Source organism: Sander lucioperca, chromosome 20, assembly GCF_008315115.2.
Source record: "Sander lucioperca isolate FBNREF2018 chromosome 20, SLUC_FBN_1.2, whole genome shotgun sequence".
Classification (NCBI taxonomy): Eukaryota; Metazoa; Chordata; class Actinopteri; order Perciformes; family Percidae; genus Sander; species Sander lucioperca.
This window is the reverse complement of record NC_050192.1, coordinates 3,066,770-3,083,235: the sequence shown is the minus strand read 5'-3', so window position 1 is coordinate 3,083,235 and position 16,466 is coordinate 3,066,770. Positions and strand designations below refer to the sequence as shown.

The 16,466-nt window shown below is 41.2% G+C and overlaps 2 pseudogenes; both read right to left on the bottom strand.

The window, feature by feature from the left end:
* Positions 1–7,266: 7,266 nt before the first annotated feature.
* LOC118494006 lies at positions 7,267–11,325 on the bottom strand (annotated as a pseudogene).
* A 979-nt stretch (positions 11,326–12,304) lies between these two features.
* LOC118492957 overlaps positions 12,305–16,466 on the bottom strand; it is an 8,963-nt pseudogene continuing 4,801 nt past the window's right edge.

Sequence of the window (16,466 nt, the reverse complement as noted above, 5' to 3'; positions counted from 1 at the left end):
GCTTCTCATTGTATGGATTTTCAGCTTCCCTTCTTCTGTCTTATGAGATAGTAAACTGATCATTTGGGGGGTTGGACAATTGCTTGCTTGGACAAAAAAGCTATTTGAAGATAAAGGTCAAATTTGGCTTCAGGAATGTGTAATGTGTATTTTCTGACATGTATAGACCACTAATAAAAAATGGCAGACTAACCAATAATGAAATAATAGTTATTTGCAGCACTGCTACAATCTAATGATTAGAAATGTACAGAACAATATGTTAAAAATAAGTAAGTTATACTGAAAAAAATAATATGCTGCTGAATGCATTATAATGTTCTTGTATCTTTCTGTATAAATTAGTTGAACACGGCTTCAGTTGAAAGTCATGTCAAGAGCTTGCCGGATGAGCAAACTCTGGGAACAACAAAATCCTGCTCTGGTTCCTGCAAAGAATAGTTGTCAGTGGTGTAAAGACTTGTCACTAAAGCCCTGACACAACCAAGCCGACGGCTGGGGACTAGTGGCGAGGACAGCCGACTGTGGCGTCGCCTCACGCCGGCCTTGGCCAAAATTAGCACTGGACCACACCGCAGAGACTACAGCCGCCGGCCAAGTACCACGTGCATTCTGTGCCTGCGTGAGAGGAAATAACTTTCCATACCAGCAGACGCGGTAATGTATTCGTCATTCAACAAGGGAAACTGGATAACGTTGCTATGATAACAAAAACACAGCTGTGCTCGATCAGTGGCAGAACCGAATGGAGCCTACGGTCTCTCTGCTTCACTCCCCGCCGGGAAGACAGCGAACACTGGGAGATGGCTAACCGACTAGAGATGGTCTGATACCATTTTTTGCTTCCCGATACCGATTCTGATACCTGAACTTGCGTATCGGCCGATACCGAGTACTGATCCCGATACCAGTGTGTCATATATGTTTATTTAGTTTTAACAACTGTATACTACTATCCCCGGTATGGATGTGATATGATTTCTATCTTTGTTGTCGGTCTGGCTCAGGTTAAACTCTTTGTGAACATGAATGCCACAGAACTTCTTTAATTATGCAGTTTGACAGTCAGTTATAACAGAAAGAACACAAAGAAATTCACTTTAACGTAGATTTTCTTTAGGGCTTTATTACGTGGTATCAGATCGGTGCATGAACTCCAGTACGTCCCGATACCGATACCAGCGTTTTAGGCAGTACGGAGCCGAGATCGGTATCGGGAACATCTCTAAACCGGACTGTCCCCCCTCCCGGTCTGTCATCCGTTCTCTTGGCAAGAAGTCTCCCTACGGTTGGGAGCGGAGGGACCGAACGGCCCGCTGCTGCTCATTAGTTAACGTAAGCTTGCTAATTCTAACCCACCCAACATGCCTTCATCATACACTGGTTATAGAACATTTGCCAACAATTGTCCACTCATCTGGCATAGCAATGTGCTTTTCTCTTCGTTTTGACAATTGAGCGTGTGAATTAACATTAAGTTCTTACATTTTAACCAATTAAGAGTCTGCTAGTAGCTAGCTTGCTAGGAAGCTAATTGTTAAGCAGTGCAGAGGGTGCAGAGAGAGAGAAATCTATTACGGTCTTTATATTAACATATATCACAGTAAAGGCTATAGTTTATTAACATTAGTTTTATTTTTGTGTAGGTATGTAGAGATCTTTTAAAAGACATGTTATTGTTGGAATAAATATGCCTACACAAGTAGTTACGTATATCTCGTTGTACATTTGCCATCTTATGGGACATAATGTGCAGAAATAGTTTATTCCAATCGTTGAACCGGTGTTTTTTTAAAAGAACATTCTAACTGTCATTTTGAACAGTTTTGACAGCTCTATGTGATTGGATTGATCAGATGAAGTGAAAATAAAGGGAGCCTTGTGTGTGCCTCTCACATACGTTGTTTGTTTGTTTTCCATCACTGTCGTTTCAAGCTGAACAGCCAATCATATGAATTGGCTGTTCAGCGGCCAAAGGCAGAAACTTGGCGTGTGCGGGACACAACGCACAAACTAGGCCAACGGTATGTCGCCGTAGGCCCAACTAGGACCGACGGTCAGCTTGCTGTGTCAGGGCTTTAAAGCCCATGGTGCAGGGTTTATTTTCTAATGAATTTGTGCAATTTGCTTGTTGGTAATAAACATTTAAACTGTTACCCAACCACATCAAATACAATGGATATCACAAAACGGAATAAAATATGAAAAAGTAGTACTATTTTACAGCGGTTTGCAATGATTCTCTTTTCCCCCACAATGCATTGCACTACGTCAAGTTGGGGAGACGACAGACTAAAGCCCCATCTCTGTTCACTGTCTATGGTCTCGGTCTGTGCCACTGGTGTTGCAAAATATGGCTTTTGGTCTCGACCGAGTCCATGTGTCTTTATTATGTGTATAATAATATTGGAGGGAAAGTGAAACACAGCTTGGACGGGGATGCTGTTCGGCTTTTCACAAGTTTAGACAGCTAGCTACGCCGACGTTTGCTAACGTTAGCACAACAGCGTTAGCCTAGACTGCTAGCTAGGTAAATATTACGACTGCCTTCGGAGTTTCCTATATCTGCGTCCACGTTGTCAACATAAGACATGTTGCGTTAGTGCTCCTTTTGTACCATAATTTTATTGAATGAAATGTTAAGCTTCGCTCCTAGGAGATGGGTGGGTTTTTGTTAGCTAGCTACATACAAAGCTAACTGGCTATAGTTAGCCTGTATGCTAGCGGAATTAGCTAACGTTGCGTAACCAGCCAGCAACTTCGGCAATCGGCAGTAGTTTCGGTAAGCTAACCAAGACAGTATTGTCGCCCACAATCAACCTCTGCTGCTAAAAGCAGTCAATCTGCAGTGATGTTTGAAATAGAGACGCTTGTGGATGTGTTAGCTGTCGTGGTTAGCTCGCCGGAACTACTGCCGAAGCTGCTGGCTGGCTACGCAACGTTAGCTAATTCCGCTAGCACAGGCTAACTATAGCCAGTTAACTTTGTGTGTAACGTAGCTAACAAAAACCCACCCATCTCGTAGGAGCGAAGCTTAACATTTCATTCAATACAATTATGGTACAAAAGGAGCACTAACGTCACATGTCTTATGTTGACAACGTGGACGCAGATATAGGAACCATGAAGGCAGTCGTAATATTTACCTAGCCGTCTAGGCTAACGCTGTTGCGCTAACGTTAGCAAAACGTCGGCGTAGCGTTAGCTAGCTGTCTAAACTTGTGAAAAGCTGAACAGCATCCCCATCCAAGTAATAAATGAACACTAGGCAAATATGTTGTTACTGGAGCTAGTAGGCTACCATCAAAACGTGAGCTATCTAATCGAAAATGTGTTTACAACGTCGGGGGATTTCACAGGTGAGACTGGCAAGTTAGCCCATAGCTAGCATGATGTCTTCTATTTCTAGATCTAGATAAGTTTACTGGTACTTATCTGAACTAACGACATGATCACTGTCACTAGATATAAAGAAAACATTGACTTTCACTCGGTGCTATTCACTGACAGTAAAAACCTCTTCCTCATCCCAGTCAGTCACCATAGTTCTAGTACCAGGCTGAGGCACGTCTCCCCAACGTGACGTCATCACCGAATTGCGTTAAAAAACCCACTAAACGACTAAAACGGTAAAAACTGGCCTTTAACACTATTTGGTGACATTTTTAACAATGATATACATATGTTGAGTACTTTATGTACCCATTAATCAACAGTGGTGGTTAACCTGCAACATGGGCTTTAACATGACAAATCTTGGTGCTAAAAACGATGCTTGTGATCAGTGTTGGGTGTGACACGATACAGTAACGTAACTACTTTTTCGGGTAAAAAGTAGTGTAACGCGCTACTACTGAAATTTGGTAACGAAACGTATTCCTTTTTCAATTTGGGCGCAACGTCACTTTCCCCAGGGACAGATTTGACAGCGACACTGCCTTCTCAGCTGCGCGCGCTCACAAGCTCCACACGGACGTGACAGAGGCTGGTAACAGAGCAATCATGGCAAGCGAGAAGCACCAAAGCTAACTTTTGAGAGCTTTTTAAGCATCGTGGCTTTTTGCTGGACGCGCTCTGAGCAAGGTAGACACCAAGCTGACAACCTCACAGATGGATGCGGTGGTGTGGCTCATACGTGCACCGCGGACCGCTGTGGACTTGTGTCGGTTGCACGGACACGCAAGGATTTCCAAAAGAAGGCTGCATTTTTCTACGACATGCACGGACCATCGTGGCTGCGCCACCGTACAAGTCAATACAGACATTCACATAGTATACACTAACACGTGAACCGCCGATGACCTGCTGATGTGCATCAACCCACGCTGTACTTGTCAGAATGAATCAGCATCACTCTGTGAGTAGAGAATCCAGTCTGCAGTGGAGTTCAGACGACTTCACTGATAAACCAGAGATTGGCTTATGGTCAAGATAGTTTTGTATATATAACTTCAGTCTCTGCAGAGACCCTGCTTTTAAAAGAACGAGTAAAGTAAAAGTTACTTTCATAGGGCAACTAAGTAAAGTCACAGATTACTTTTTAAGATGTAACGAGTAACGAGCAAACACTGACTTTAAAAGTGACTTCCCCACACTGCTTGTGATGCAGGGAGATGTGCTTTGAACCCACAAATCTTAAACTCAGTCATGTATTTTGGGAAACAATTACATAATGAGAGATTAGAGGAATACTCAGACTTGTTCACTAGAATAAACTGTTGATTGGTATGCGACTGAAATGACGTATTTCAGCCCTACTGGAATTTACCTTACTTAAATACGTCTAAGTAATTCTTGTAGATAGTTTGTAATAATAAACACTTATTTCAATTGTGATAATCCATTGTGTTATACATTATGTCATAAAATAACAATGGATAATTGCTGCTTCCTTGTTGTGTCTATTGTAACTGATTAGGTTGTTTAAGACGGTTTTCGTTCACACTAAGCATCTCCATTATCTTGCGTGTCTCAAAAATAGGTACTGTGTTGCCACATTTGACATAACCAAATGCGTGAATAATGCTATCTACACAAGCGCACGTAACTACCAGCTGGTAGAGCGAAGTTACTCAAGGCTGGAAGTCCTACAACCAACAACACACAACAGCAACACGCTAGCAGCAGCAGCATCCTACTGAAATTCATGGAGAAAAACACTACAGTATAACTGAGAGGATTTATTATGTGAAACCCAGCAGCCGGCAGTAAGTGGAGAGCCAGGAGCGAAAAAGTGCACGAGTTTCACTGCTCAACAGCCGACGGAAACTCTCTAGTATTCATATCATTAATAACAGTGACCATTAGGCTTCCATTGCTGCTGACTACATGACATTAGTTGTACATACCGAAAGGACTCTTAATGCTAAACCTTAGGATGCGCGAGGAGCATTATAGAGAAGCAACTCAGCAACCAAAGGCTCCTGCAACGCTAATGTACGACAACTAAGCCTGCGATAACATATCTTTTCATCTCACAGTGTATCCGCGACACTATGCAAGCACCACACCGAAACACAAACAGCAGCAGCAAAGCCAGCAAAACGAGCGTACTGACACCTTAGCAAGAACAAACATACTCGGTGAACACTGAGGCAAGACATGTAAACATGTAATACAAGCAGCCGAGTACTTAGTAGCGTGTATCTCGGTCGGCAGGGGCGTCAAGTTTAAAAACTGGTTAAAAAGAGAAAGTGCATGAGGTGCCGCTGTCACCGGTTGTTTAGAGCGTGTTTCCTCCTGTAAACACGAAAGCGACCCCTTTCGAGGTTACGGCATACGCTTTTGGTTCAGGTAAGATCAAATACTGTCTGGAATACATAGGGAGACACGTTCGGTCGGGGCAACATTCTCGACACGCAACATCGCAGGGGAGAGGAAACTGCTTGTCCGTCAAGTGGTGTTGTGGGCCAACAGCTAACGCTAGCTAGCTACTTTAGCATTACAAGCGGTCGCCCACGCACTATCATCTCAGTTGTGCTGAAATAATACAGCACTGCACAACTAGTTGCTAAACACAAAAGGTCCCACATCAATGCGTTACGCTGTTGGAAAGGCCCTCCCTAGAGTCACTCACTGTTCGTCTAGTATTTAGAAAGTTACTCACACGTCCAGAACGGTCCTGACCTGCTTCCGGAAGAGTTACACTCAAACGAAGATGGCGGCCGGATGTGACCGGTAATCTATATATAAACCTAAAAAGTGAGTTTTAAAGCGGAGAAGAGTACAAAGATAGGAACTAACACTAAGACAATGTGTACCTGCTAATACAACAATTACATAAACGAGAGTTGTCATGACCATAGACGATCATGACGTAGTGTAGCACACCAGTCTAACTTAGTGTCGAACTTTTAGCTTTGAACAACATCCTAAGTTCATGTACGTTCGTGTTAAGTGTTTAATGTGCAATTAGTTTTTTTGTAATACTTGATGCGCACCCTGGTAGGACCGCAATTGTGTTGCAAAGTAGAAAGTACAGCTGGCGCCAGAAGGATTGTTCACCTTATTATCAAGCTAGTATCCATACAGTATACAGTGTGATTCTAATGTCCTCAATTTCAGAGGCTATTATGCTATGAATAATTCAATGATAAAATAGCTGATGTTAGGGCATGACTTGATCTGTATCTATATTAGCTAGTTACTGTATACCGTTACATGCTGACATGCACTTGTGACTGTCTATGTGTATGTACACATGCGTTTACTAGATCACATACCAAATAGGTGCCTAATGAGCTTAAACTGTAAGTCACCTCATAATTATCGATGCAGAAAATGATGCAGAATGTCCTGCCAAACACACTGAACTATTGCAATTATGTTACACGCCTCACCAATGTGTATCCCTATTATTGCATTTATCGGAGTATACAAAAATGAATAGCAGCATTCGTTCGTCATTAGGTCTATAGAACATCTGGAGCTCCTCCTGGTTGGTAACAGCCATTTCCTCACTCATCCTCACAAAGCACCTTGAAGCACACACTGGTTCAGCTACATTGTCTTCATTTTAGTCAGCCAAAAAGGAGGAAATCCTCAGGGAACAGGGAGCTGTCAAAGAGTCAAACTTCAATCGTTGTGACCTGCCAATTAGACAGCTAACATTTTAAAGTAGCGTAATAGCATCCATGACGTGGGACTTGGTGCTAGATTAATCTTCCCACACTAGTAACTGAAGAGCACATGTAGCAGTCAGGATAATCATTGTCTCCAGTGTGATGACGCACACAGTCGCATCAGTTCATGGGCCACGTTGCTGCTTTATGTCCACACTGGCTTGCGTTTCTCTATGAGGCCCGGATCCCTCCTGTCCGTCTCTTAGAGCCAGGTTGTCAACCATCATCTTGGAGGCGGTGGCATACGCTGCATCTCGACCGTGAGCCATTTGTCTTAGAAGGAAACAAAGGAGAAGAGAACACCACTGTGAAGATAATGTCTATGGTTATATTGTTACAATGTTTTCACGAGGAATGCTGATTATAGGGAAAATATATAGTTCTTAATAACATTTTTATCTGTCATCACAACATATTGCCCTAAATATTCTCTAATAATTCCCAGCTAACAAAGATGCCAAGTGCAGCATTTAAAAAAAATCAGTTTATATTTCCATCATCTTTATACTCTTTAACGATATGCCATGCCAAACATTTTGATCGCCTCATCACTACAGGCTGACAATCTTCACTGATAGAATCATTTTGAAATTCAACCCGTTTCTTGTTTGGGGGTGACCACCATGAATCATCTCAAGCATCACCGGCCTTTAAAAAAAAGTCAAACAAAAAGGTCTGTCTGTACTCTGAAAACTCTCACCTTTGGAAGTGGCCTTGCCGAGGGCTACAACAGGTCGGCTAGCCTGACACACCCGCTGGCGTGGCTAATGTCTCCTCTTCTAGTCGTTCTTCTGGCACCACCTACTGATCAGACCATGCAGCCAAGCATTATGGGCGGAGAGGGAGTTCCTGTGAAAGCATCTCCATGGCACCGTGGTCAAAAGAAGGATGACATTATTTGTAATATCAAAACATTTTGGGTAGGATATTTTACAGTTGAAAATAAATATTATTATCAAAGTTGACAGGAACAGTAAATAAAAAATAAGTGGGCTATAAGTAGGGCTACAACTCAGTTATTTTATGAAGATGGCCAGCACAAGTTTTCCAGAGCACAAAGTAACGTCTAGATTTCCTGTTTGTTCGACCACAGTTCAAAACTCAAGATTATCTGTAGTATAATTATGCTAATTATGACTAAAAGCAAGAGATTTGTTTCATCCTGACAGTTTTTAATGCATGAAAATATGAATGTAAATAATTAACATCAGCTCAAAACACACTTAAAGTGGGCGAGTGTCTTCCACTAAGCTCTTACCTTCCTCGGCACAGCTCTGCCGATGGCCACCGCCGCGTCCGAGCAGAACAGACCCACGTTGACACCTGGAGTGGCGAAGGTGGACTTCTCCGTCGCCACGCATGTCACAGCTGGCAACAGCTGGCAACCGGCTGCTGTGGCAACACCGTTTACCATGGCGATCACTGGAACAGTATGTCTTGTATCAGAGTCATACCTGAAGCACAAGAGCCAGTGTAGATGTTTGTAGCCTGCAACTAACAATTATTTCTCGATTAATCGACTATTTTGTTTGGTCATACAATGTCGCTCCATGTTTTCTGAAGCCCAAGATGACGTCCTCAAATGTCTTGTTTTGTCCACAACTCAAAGATATCATTTACTAACAAAGAGCAGTGAAGAAACTAGAAAATATCACATTTAGCAGCTGGATTAGAGAAGTTACAGAGAACATGATTATTGATTAATTTAATAGTAATCGATTAATCTTTACAGCTTTAGTTATTCTGTGTGTGTGTGTGTGTGGTGTGTGTGTGTGTGGTGTGTGTGTGTGTGTGTGTGTGTGTGTGTGTGGTGTGTGTGTGTGTGTCATAGATGAATAATACATAAACAATAAAGTGAAAGAACATGGCAATCCTGTCACATTATCATAAAATATGCATTTGTCTTTTTTTTTGGCCTTTTCCCTTTGTTAGATAATGACAGTGGATAGACAGGAAAGGGGAGAGAGATGGCGATGACATGCAGCAAAGGGCAGCAGGTTGGATTCAAACCTGCGCCACTGCAAAGGACTCAGCCTACATTGGGCGCACGCTCTTACTGGGTGAGCTAGAGGCCACCCAAAATGTCAGTTACATTAATCAACAATCAAAAAGTGGGGGAGACAGAAAGACAGACAGATAGATAGATAGATAGATAGATAGATAGATAGATAGATAGATAGATAGATAGATAGATAGATAGAGAAGAAAAAGACAAAGGGTGGGAGAAAGAAACACAGAGACTAACCTCTGCACAGGTGTGAACACCTTTGTGTGAATTCTCTGCCCTGGCTGACGTCAGCTCCTTCAGTCGTGTCCAGAGGAAAACACTGGACCTTTGGCTGACACACACACACACACACACCACACACACACACACACACCACACACACACACACACACACACACACAGGTTAGACCACCATCTTTTCCCTCTCTATCACACACTCACAATAATACTGTACCTACCTGATATGATAACAACTCTGAGATCATCACTGTCGACGTCAGTAAGAATGTTTTCTTTGAGGGATTCCAGCATGGACAAAGACAGAGCATTCCTCTTCTTGGGATTGTTTAATATTATTCTCCTGAAAAAGAGAAAAGTTACATTCTACAGTGGTGGTTTGTGTATTTGAGAACTACAGTTTGTTACAGAAGTTTTCTACTAAACTGGTATTGTCGTACAGGGATCTACTATGTTAGTATGCCAAAAGTCACCAAACTTCGCATTTCCTTATAAAGTAGAAACCAATGTGATTCTGTAATAAACAATCACAGGAGATGAAATAAATAAGAATGAACTGCAGCAGAGTCATTATAAACTAAATACTACAGACACTTGTACCTGAGGATATTATATCATCCCAGGTTTAGTCAAAAGATTTAAAGCACTTTACAATCTGTGGAACTTGTATGACCTGTTTTACCAATAAGATAATGTCCCACTTCCCTTTACATTTAAACCAAACTCTATTCAAAAATGTAGTAATTTAATGTAGTAATTTCCTCTAGTCATTTATAAAAACATACTGGTACAATAAGACTTCAGAGTTTGTATTAATGAACAGAATACTTTCTTTACTAGGCACGCAGAGAATATTAAGTACTGCATTAATGAACAAGTTGTGTTGTACTGGTGAGTATTTTCATTTTGGGAGACCTTATGACTCTCCACCACAGACAGAAACCATATACATCTAAAATCTGCATAGTAACTAGATGCATACCAGATAAATATTTTCCATTTACACAAAAAATGACCTCATAATTTTAGTGATATAAAAAGTATTAATACTGTACTTGAGTAAAAGTTGCAATACTAGGCTACTAATGTAATGATACTCTATTAAAGCAAGACCTGTATTTATAATCTTAAGTACATGTGGAGTATTATCAACAAATATATTTTAATCTGGTAGCTGGCCAAGACGGAGCTTTTTTTTCTAACTATTTTAAGTAGTTTTTGGTAGTTTAATCCACGTTATTATAATTATGTTTTAACTGTTAATTTAATCTGTAAGTGGTTATTATAGCTGTCAAATAATTATAGCAAAATACAATGCAAATGTACTCCAAAAGTGCAATATTATATGACAGTGGAGTAGTAGTGTAAAGAAAATAAAGTACCTCAAAATGTTAGTACTTGAGTAAATTACTGAATTACTTTCCAACATTGCATTAATAATGATACCGTTCTATAAACTGAAGTACTCATTTGGTTGGTATTTGGTAATTTACACCAGACCTTGAGAAAGAAAACGTTGATTTAACAGTTAAGTGTGAAATCCAAATAGTGGCTTTTTATTACAAAATATGATTTTGACAGAATGAAATGTATGCCGAATTATCTTAACACATTGGCATGTGTAACGAAGTACTGTATGTACCACTGGAACATGCTGTTGTTGTTCACATCTATATATCTCCATAAATAAGCTTGACCTGACAGCAGTTCTGAATAACAGTTTTCAAGAAGGACACATTTCGTTACTGCACCTTATTCCGTTTGTTTTTGCAGTCTCACCGTCAGCGGCTCCGGTTCCGTCTGAGAGTAGAAACGAGTCCCTGTCAGCAGTGTTGAAGTCCTGCTGAGCTGAAACACACCGACAGCTCTGCAAAGTAAACTACGAGCCATGTTTACCCCATTGACATATGGTTTACCCTCGTCGCTTCACCTTCCCACTCTCACTTCCGGGTGCGACGACGTCAAAGCACGTAAGGCAACGTATACTAATCACAAAGTCCAAAGGATACTTTTAGGACTCGAATGCAGATTATATATTGTGTAAAACTATTTATAATATCAACATTTTGATTGTAAACAGGTTATTCATTTTGAAAATGATACATATAAAATAATCATTGTAAACGTTAGGCTACATTTACATTAATAATGCAAATAACTAAAGGTTCCTCCAATTTAACTGGATTTTTATTTGAATTTAGAGTGGGTTTAGATGCCTGTTTATTTTAATGTGCATGGCCTTCTGATATCTGTTGATTTATACAGAATTAATCTATATTGTTTGTACTATCATATTTTCTTGTTTTATTGATTGATTGATTGATTGATTGATTGATTGATTCATTCATTCCTTCATTCAACCTCTATTTATACTCAGGAGATCATTGAGGCGCAGCCCTCATTTACAATGACATCGAGTTACAAAGACAAAACACAAAAAAGATATAGGATATTACACATGATATGTTTCTCAACATAATTTGATTTCTTTGCACAGCTGCTTGAGTGCTGATTTTCTAAAACATTTTCTCGCTGGGATCATTTGAGCAGTTCAGCTATTTAAACCATATTCAAATGAAGTGAGTGCATTTATTCTCAACAACACAAAAGACAAAATAAAATGAAAACACACATGGTCAGTACAGTGATTGATTGCCACTAGTTACCGCTACGAGTAGTTAGACTGTGACTTTATTCAATAAGAAAATACATCTCCCTAGAAATGATAAACAGGCATAAAGGCCCAATGTTTATTATTGCTTTGTTGATAATGAAGAGAGAGAAAAATGGATTGGTTTGTGGCTGCGCTATGAGTGTGGAGAAATATACTGCAACAGTTAATTCTAAAATAAGAACTAGATTACTCCATGCGTGTGACATGAAGTAACATTAAAGTGTTGGGAGTCTAGATAAGGCAGTGAACGAAAGAGAAGAGTCCCATCAGACGAGGAAGAACACCAACACCCATAATCCTCCTGGCCACCAGGAGGAGCAGGGCAGCCAGCTGGAGGCAGGCCTCATGTAACGGCGTTCAGGTTCTGGCCTCCCTCGGTCGGGTGAAGAACTGGACTTTCGTGTCAGGAGCCCCGAGTTGTTCCTGCGCAGACCCCCGCTGCCTCCTGCGTTTTTACGCATGGAGTTGTTGCGCCGCATGGAGTTACGCTTCCTCAGCGAGTTCTGGTGCGACAGCTCGCTCTTCTGCAGAGTCTGGATTAGGATCGACGGCTTCTCGTCCAGTTCTCTGGCGCTGCAGCGTGGGGTCGTTACCTGAAACACAGGTATCATTTACAATGACTATGATGAAGTCATTATCATAAGGCTGTCCTTCCAGAAAAATGCGGAGTTTTTTTGTGATTGTTGCGAGCAAAAATCCTTGATTATGTGGCAACGTTTTCTTAAAAAATGCGATGGAATAGGCAGGATATTTATGCAATTTTTTGCAATGAAATTGCGGGAACTTGCAAAAATTGCGGTTTCATCATGGCTCCATCGCAGAGTTTGCAGCTTTTCGATGATGTTCACGTCGCGTAATTACGTCACTTTATAACATTCCCATGGCAACAGGGGAAAATGGCTGCTCTTGTGTGAAGTAACGCAACATTTTTCAACTTTCTGCTAAGATATATGTGACTTTTTCGCAACAAAATGTGGGGATTATGAAATCATGCAAGCCCCACATATTTTGCGCAAAAATCTGCAATTTATGCCGCGAAAGTGCGGCGTATTTGAAAAAATGTGGCCCCCGCATAAATATGCAGACTTTGGCTGATTATGCATTGAATTATGCGATCGCATAATCGCGTTTTTCTGGAGGAACTGATAAGGATATAGGTTATAAAGAAGCAGCAATCTGAATATACAAGGGAGAGATACCTAAAATACAGCAAAAGAATTTAACAGTACGACTTCATTCTAATATTCTCTATACCAATCAGTGAAGATCAGTTTGTTAGAACTCTCACCTTGACTGTATTACCAAACTTGGAGTAGTCCACAGAGTAAACGCCCTCCTCCTCCGTCACTATGGGAACGAAGCGGTGACCCCACTGGATCTCGTCGGAGACGTAGGAGGTCCGGGCCTGCGTGGTGATCCCTGTCGTCTCCACGACGCCCTCCAGGATGACGATCACTTCCAGGTCGCTGCACTGCAGCTCCATGGCCGACAGGTCGTACAGCGGGCTGACAACACACAACTACAGCTTTACACTGTGTGTGTGTGTGTGTGTGTGTGTGTGTGTGTGTGTGTGTGTGTGTGTGTGTGTGTGTGTGTGTGTGTTAGTGTTCAAAATCCATCCTGAATATTATTATGATAAAATATTATTCTACAGCTTACAAGTTACAGAGTGCTTTACATGGTTGAACCAGGATGAAAACATTTCTGGACGGCAGTCAGACAACTTAAGTAGTACAAAATGACCCATCTCCTACAACAAATAATCTCAGGCTGAATGGAACCTGGGTCCCTGCAATCTGACATAGGTTATCATGTATCCTGGACCTCATCACAGGACTGTAGGACATCAAGTAATTGGCCGTCCTCTGTCTTACATTTCCAACAATTTGGTGTGTCTTTCAGACCAATGTTTACTACTACATGTCTATTTGTTGAATGTATAGAGAGTTAACACCTACCAAAGTCAAATTCCTTGTGTATGTAGTATACTTGCCAATAAAACCCAATTCTGATTCTGAATTCTAAACAATCTGGAGGGAGTCCAATAGAAGCGATGCATAGGCTAATTTTGAACTGAATGAGGCGCACCTACACATCACGTGACATGGTTTTAATATTCCTACAGATTCTGTCCCGCTTCTCATCATCCAGTGTAATACTCAGATCCCTTCAGATTCCCATGTCTTCCACACACCTTATCTAATCTGGTGCGGTCGGGCGTACCTGTTTTTGTCGATGATGTGGCAGATGATGAGCGGGGCGAGGAGGAACAGCTGTTGCTGGCCAAAGCCGTCTCCGTCTGGACGTCGATCTGATGGATGGGATCACCTCCCCCTCCGGTGTGGTCGTCTTCCTCACCACCTGCAGCCACATAGTCCCGGTTATTATCAAGTAATCTTTTGATTATTTTTGGGCATTTTTAGGCCTTTATTCGACAGGACAGCTGAAGACACGAAGGGGAGGGAGAGGGGAACGACATGCAGCAAAGGGCCGTGGGTCGGAGTCAAATCCGCGGCCGCTGCGTTGAGGAGTAAACCTCTATATATGGGCGCCCGCTCTACTAACTGAGCTATCCAGGCGCCCTATTATGCGTTCATTTTAATCTATTTGTGCACTTTTTTTCCTTATTGCTAAATCCGATTATCCGAAATAAGTATAATTTCAAACAATAATAAAGAAATTATACTTATTTTATACCTTGCAAAGTGAAGTGATGTGGTTCACAAAAACTTTTTTTCTCATAAATTTGTGAATTTTTTTTCTCATAAATGTAACACATTAATCTTAAAATATATTTTGCCCTCCTCCCCCGGCTACCTGCAATAGCCCTAATACGCCACGATAGGTTCCTTCAATTTAAATGATAATCTACGAAATACATGGATCTTACGTACAACGAGTGAAAATCTAAAAACTACTGAAGACTACTCAGCAAAGAAAGGAAACCTTTTTCATCGAGAAGAAACCATCTAGCAACAAAAAATAATACACTGCTGTCCAATAAACGGCAGATTTAAGTCATTCTCCTTCCCTCCAGCACAGCAGGTAAAAAGAGAGCGCTCTTCACTGGGGATAATAAAGTAGACAAGCACCTGTAACCTGACGGTGGCTCCTATAATCATGCTCTTCCTGAGATCCCCGATACGAATCATAAAACACAGGCAGTTGTTTCTGACGGCGATCACGGCGTGGCGGCTGAAGATCAGCGTCTCTGCCCGACGGTTTGACTGAGCCGTCTTCATGAAGATGCAACCTGTGACAAAGTGGCGAGACAAAGACACATTGTCAGTAATCTAACATGATTGGTCTATAAGACAATCAAAGCTATTTTGTGCAAAAATAATAATAATTAGATTTAATTATACATTAAGATGCAAGTTTCCCATAATAATGAACGTCCGTTACATTCAAGCCGTTGCCAAATGAGTTGCTACAAAGCTAATTAAGACTATCAGCTCCACACAACTCTCTCTGGATTTCTCAGTATGACTATGTTCAGAACTGGTGTTGTCCGGCGACTTTCGTGCGCAGAACTCGAGTGAAGATAATTACCTCTTACCTCTCTTTTGAAGAATCCATCATGTTTTGTTAATCCTCCGTGTCCTCCTTGGCTACTAGCAACTGCGTGGAGGAGGGGTGGGGGGTGCGCGATCACGTAAAGCTTGTATCATGTGGACGCGCCGACAGTGTTGTTGTCATTACTTAGAATTCCTCATGGCGGAGACAGAAACTGCGCTCTATAGCTTAAAAGTGCTCATATTATGCTTTTTGGCTTTTCCCTTTCCTTTATTGTGTTATATATCTTTTTTGTGCATGTTATAGGTTTAGAAAGTGAATCGCAATACTCAGTACTAGGTCTTGAAATTGACACCCACCAACCTGCCAAATGCTGGTAAAAGTTTACTTTGGCGGGTAACATTGTAAAGTTATTAGCCAATTTGGCCGGTAATGAAAGCAGCAAACAACACTGCGTCTGTTTGAATCGGCCAGCTGTAGAAATGTTGCCAGATTGCCAGTTTGGGCGCTTTTGTGTGTGTTTGGCTTGGAAATGTAATCTTTATCTGGCAACTCTGTCCGTAGTACTAATCCTACATTTCCCATGAACACCATGTCGTGACTTTGGCTACGTGTCTAGTGTGCGGTATTGATGAAATTAAGTAATTTAGTTAATAAAATTTGTTGAAATTAGTAAAAATTTGGCTAGTGGAAATCTGATTGGCTGGTACTTTAAAATATACTAGCAATGTTGGCTGGTGATTAAAAAAGTTAAAAAAAAAAAGTTAATTTAGCCCTGCTCAATACTATTGAATCGCAATACTTCGAGAATTGGCATATATGAAAATCGCGGTACAAATCGAATCGGCATCCATGTATCGTGAAAGAGTAAAGATGTATGCTTTGTTTCCTTACTTGGGTGTTATGTCAT